Raw genomic sequence first — 6,331 nt, forward strand, 5'->3', positions numbered from 1 at the left:
ACATTCAATACTAGGTATTCTATACATAGACAATACGTACTGGACAAACAGGTTTACAACACATTACATCACATCCGCTCAGTACCTTACTCGCATTTACGCGTGCTATTTCCGCGCGCGCGCTAAAAGTTTTGCCGCAATGCGTGACGTACAAAATTACACGGAAGGCTGATTTCCGTTACATACGAACGCGTATAGCTAAATAACACAAATATATTAAAAGTAATAATGACAAATAATGACACTACTACATTATTTCGAGAAACAGTGTGTGTATAAGTGGTCTATTCGCGGAGTTCGAGGGAAATTTAGCCCTTTGTGTTCGCGCTCCAATGGCGTCCCGACCCAGGGGCAGAGGGAGATCATCAACCCGGAAGGAACCATGGGACTCTATGAATCCCGCCAACTGGACAGTATCAAAGTTAAGGGATGAACTTTCCAAGATAAACATAGCCGTGCCTCCGACTTTAACCAAGAATACACTGAAGGCGATCTGCTTGGAGAACATCGGAAGGAGTCGTCGAGATTATGTCAACAGGGTGACCAGCCACCCGCGCCGAGTTGAAACCAGTAGACCTACAAGCAGGCTACAAGATACCGTTGTAAACACGGAAGAATTGTTGACTATCGTGATGAAGAACAACGTATAGAAAATGTGTCAACGAGGTCGGGAAATCGGATTCTCGTCAGTGTGACAGAACTATTTGACGCCGCGGACTCGGCAGATACTTTCCCAGACAGTTGTGAATCAACAAACATGGCGGCCCCCATGGATCCGGACGGCGAGACCATAAGAAGCCTCGTCACGACCATGTAGACTATGCAACAGACCGTCATGGGGCTACAGCAAACCGTGCTCGGTATCGTAGGGAGGAATTCAACTAATTCCACGCCGAGTACCCGGGAGAACACACTCAACACGGCTTACGAGGCGATACAGTATGAGACTGGGGAAACGAGAACAAACACGTTTTCAGGTGGGTACCGTCTCCCTCATTCAGAATTTGGGGTTCCCTCAGAGTGTCTCCCCCATGTTGATGTCATACCAGAGAAAATAAAGAAACGTATTTGGGAGGGACATGATATTAACTTGTCCAATTTGTTAATGCCTAAGCCAGATAATAGGGAAGCCAACGTGTACAACGAAGGCTCATCGATCCACATACATTTGAACAATCTCAACGAATCGGAAGACCCCAGACTACACCTATCTCTTACACTCAGTGAGTTTATCACCGCGTTCGGGAAATACAAGAGGACGATGTGTCGGAAATTCCCAAAACGGAGAGTGGAACTTGATAGGTACGAGGCCAACATAATAGACATAGCCAACGTTTACGGCCAGAAGTTCTTTGACTACCACTGTCAATTTTCGGCAAGGGGAGCCGCAGCTCTTAAAGATAACAACACTAAGGTAGACTGGGCCATCAAAGATAGCAGCATGTTAACCGTGATAATGGGCAACACCAGAGTAAATTCCTGTCCACTGTGCAACTTGACATCATACACTTCCCCTTTCTGTCCACAACAACGCCATAGGAAGCACAGTAACAGTGGTAATGGACGTCCTCAGGGTCTGAGTAAGGAACGTGACAAACAGGGTCGTCAGAGAATAAAAGTTAATGGGAAAGAAGTGTGTAACAATTTTAACACAGGGAAATGCTCTCGAGGAGACTCGTGCTATTTTCCCCATGCCTGTACCTTGTGTAAATCGTCACGGTGCGGATACATGTAGGAATGCATCCATCAGTCAAGGACAACGTTCGAAACAAGGAGCTCCGCAACGATGACTGGAGAACACGGTTTATACACCTGTGAACATTGCCAAACTTAGGGATGAATTGAAATTACACCCGGATCAGACATTTGTCGATAATTAGTGCCAGGGTTTGTCAGCAGGCTTTGATACACTTGTGTCACATACTCACCTACAAACCAATGTAAGAACCTTCTTTCGGCTACTACACAACCAGAAGCTGTAGACATGCTAATACAAAATGAAGTGAGGAAGGGTTTTTTGGAAGGACCTTTTCAACAATTACCGTTCGAGAAAATACAGAGTAAGCCCTATAGGGGTCTCATTTGGGAAATATTCCGGGAAAGCTCGACTTATTGTAGACTTATCTGCGCCTCATGAAGATGACCAGCATCCAAGTGTTAATGACTTAATAGACAAAGATTCATGCTCTCTTACATATGTGCGTGTAGATGATGCAATCCAGAAATTACAAACATTTGGAAAAGGGACAACTACGTGTAAAACAGACATTTCGGACGCCTTTAAGATCATACCAGTGGTACCAACTCAGTGGCACATGTTTTGGATCAAATGGAACGGCAGCTATTATTTCTATAACAAACTCGCTTTTGGGTGCAAATCTAGTCCGAAAATATTTGACACCCTATCTCAAGCAGTATGTTGGATAGCTAAAAATTGTTATGGCGTGGAACCTATCCTCCACCTGCTCAATGACTTTATCACGTTCGAACATCCCGACAAGTGCGGAACATGGCTCTGCTTCACCACAACAGACTAGGTATCCCTATGGCTAAACATAAGAAAAGTGGACCAAATACGGTGATGGAATACCTAGGTATAGTGCTTGACTCCGAAAATATGGAGGCCAGGTTACCCGCGGATAAACTGAATAGAATTATTAGTTCACTACAGTCATTTCAACAACGACACTCGTGCACTAAGAGAGAACTGCTCCAACTCCTAGGACATCTTAATTTTGCTAGCCGAGTCGTGATTCAAGGTCGTTCTTTCGTGTCGCATTTAATAACTTTGTCTACCACTGTCAATGCACTACATCACTACGTGAAACTCAACAACGAATGTAGGAAGGACATCAAGATGTGGATTTATTTTCTATCCAACTGGAACGGCGTCTCTGTCTTCTATAACAACAAAGTGGTTACTTCAGACGATATATGCCTGTACACAGACGCCTCTGGAACTCTAGGGTATGGTGGTTATTTCAGAGGACTATGGTTTGCTGAAACATGGCCGCACGATTTAGACAACCCATACGCAAACAATAATGAACTCTCCATAGCCTTTCACGAACTATACCCGATTGTAGTTGCAGCCTTAATTTGCGGGCACTTGTGGGTGGGGCAACGTATCGTATTCATGTGTGACAACGCTGCCACCGTGGCTATTCTAAGTAAGGTAATGAAGGTCCAAGTCTCCTCACATCATGCCGTTAGTCCGACGACTAACATTGTGTGCCTGTACATTTAACTTTACTGTGTTGTCTAAATATGTCCCGGGTCATCTTAACAATATTGCTGATTCTCTGTCACGATTGCAGATAGCCCGATTCCGACGACTGGCACCCTACGCAGCCCGTTTCCCGTGCAAGGTACCCTTACCAACATGCGTAATGTGGAATTCGAACCAGTGATTCAGGAGTTGTGGTCCGCCTCCATAGCTCCCACTACTAGGAGGACACATGAATCTGGTGTTAATAAGTATGTACAATTCCTGTTTTATGTTGGCCTTATAACTATAGTGCACTTACCCAGCTTACCTGTGTCTGAGGGACAACTGATTCAGTTTGTGGCATACTGCTTTAATAGTCAAATCGCATATACCACAATTAAACTCTACCTGTGTGAATTCGATTCATGTGCATTCAGGACAACATCCACTACCCAAATTCACAGGAGATGCCCCGCCTTCATGCCATCCTAAATGGAGTAAAGCGACTACAAGTGAGGGGAAAAAATCGCGACATCCAATAACATTTAAAATTCTAGAGAGGATATGTGCTCACTTTGGAAACAAACAATTAATAATTAAACTCCCTAAAATTTCTAATTCATATCCATATTCGGATAAGCCAAACCTATATCCTAGCTTGTGGCAACACCGCTACATTGAGGATATGGCACTGATGCAGTCTCTCTAGCTCTCCTCTTCTGGCTCTTGATAGCTCCGATACACCGAGTTGAGGACGTCCAACTATAGACTGTCCATATATATGGGCATACCCCTCTTACGGCTCTTGTAGCTATACACACACATACTACACCGAGTTGAGGGGTATGGATTCAATAAGTCTCTTCCGGCTCTTGTAGCAATGCCTAGCACTATTTACGCGTCTAGCGAGACTACACATAGATAGTCTAGAATCCGCTCGCCTACACCGAGTGGAGGCCATTGAATTAACCCATTTCTACATGACCTTTGTTCCTCCTGATCATATGTGGTTTAAGGCTATCACCATTTTGAAACACGCCTCCAACGATGGATTGCGCCATCATTGACGTATATATATATATATATATAACATATGAGAATTGCTGCTGAACTACAGAGAGTCAATACATAAAATTAACATACCTGGAATTAGTGTATCTTACTGTATTGTTTTGAAGACAAAAAACGACATGTCAGGAATATGGAAATATTTCAATATTATAGTTTGAATTTGATAGGACGATATACCATAATAAAAACTAAATTCTTTGGGAGAGAATTAGTCAGTGTGTTCTACAGATTAAATTAAATTTGGCTCTTTTAATGCTATTGAACACATGGAAGTTGTTCTGGAAGTCATTTCCTTGATAAATGTTGTTGGATAATGTTTTGGGTCTTGAGAAGAAGATTTTTGAAATTTCAGTCAATTCACCCTTTTTGGCCCCACCCATCAGCCCCTGGGGGTCAGTCAGGGCTTATATGTGCATACCATCAAACTGCTATCCAATACAGATAATGCTAACCCAAATTGAATTACTTCCAATGGCAATTAAACAAATGTTGGTCCAAAATGTGATTTCCCTATATAAACTATAGTAAAGTTTACCCCCTCCCCAGGGGGAAACGTGAGACCCCAGGGTCAAGAAATTCACAATTTTACTAAAGCACCTTAAGACCCTTCTACCTATGAAGAGTATTTGATTCTACCATATCTGGATCTTGAGAAGAAGATTTTTGAAATTTTAGTCAATTGTACCCTTTTTGGCCCCGCCCCTCAGGCCCCTGGGGGCTGGGACCATATAATTCACAATTTTAGTTGACCTTTGGCCTTGGAAAATTTCATTGAAATTGGTTCAGGGGTTTTGGAGAAGTCGAAAATGTAAATTGTTTACGGACGCACGACGGACGACGACGGACAAAAGGCGATCGCAATAGGTCACTTGAGACTTTGTCTCAGGTGACCTAAAAACTCCCCAAAATACCCATGACGATACACAACTACATGAGTAAACGTTCACTTGATTAACCCGGAAGTACTTTCTTTCACTCTGACATTAGATGTGATGTGGAAATCAGCATGTAAACTAAGTGAAATACAATACTTGTCAAGTCATCAAAGGATAAGAATTTGAAAATATTGGTAAATGTTCCCTTTGGGGCCCCGCCCTAGCCCCTGATGATCTTTCTTTCCATGCCGAGAAAATGACTGTAGTACCTCTTAGTATGGAGAAGAAGATTTTAGAAATATTGATTAATTTTCCTTTGGGGCCCCGCCCTGGCCACAGGGGTTGGGGTAGGAATCCCAATTTAAAATTTTGTATCCTCATATACCAAGGATGATTCTGACCAAGTTTGAAAAAAATCCATCCACTGGTTCTTGAGAAGAAGTTGAAAATGTAAAAAGTTTACGACAGACGGAAAGCGGTTAGCAAAGCTCAGGTGACCTAAAAAGTGTGACAAAAGGTTGTCTGAAAACCCTTTTTTGGGTGAAAAGCTTGCTGGTTATTTTCTTAGCCATACTAAGTTATTACACTTCTGGCCGGTTTGAAATCCAAGATGGCCAATACTGGCTCCTTCAGATGAGTTTTAAAATTTTCCACAAGCAGGTAACTTCTTTTTACAGTCCATTCCCAATTGATCACATTAAACAAAAAAATATTTGATACAACAAATCATTTTCAGAGAGTGTTGCTTTTGTAAATCCTTAAAACTTAATGCAAGTTTCTAGTCAGACAAAATGGGTCCTCTCTTGCTTTCCTTACTATTGAAATAAACAATAATTTGATCAGAAACAATATCCGAAAAATTAACAATAAATTGATCTGAAACAAGTTGGAGACAGATTTCTATTAGCATACACGGAATTTAAGTATGGATATATCTCATTTCTGTACCTGGACAATAACCAATCGGACACCTATCACTTGATCTCGGCATTGCACAAGCTACAATTAAAAAATCATCAATCTATTGCAAGCAACCTCTTTAAAAATTTCCTATCAGTGAGATTCCATCTTTGAAATAAGGATGTAGCATATATCTTCACAGCTGCTAAAATGCAAGAGAGTGCAAACCCTGGAATTTGCATATATTGCAAAGTAATAAGCTAAAATTTCATAATTC

Source organism: Mizuhopecten yessoensis, unplaced genomic scaffold (assembly GCF_002113885.1).
Source record: "Mizuhopecten yessoensis strain PY_sf001 unplaced genomic scaffold, ASM211388v2 scaffold10523, whole genome shotgun sequence".
NCBI lineage: Eukaryota > Metazoa > Mollusca > Bivalvia > Pectinida > Pectinidae > Mizuhopecten > Mizuhopecten yessoensis.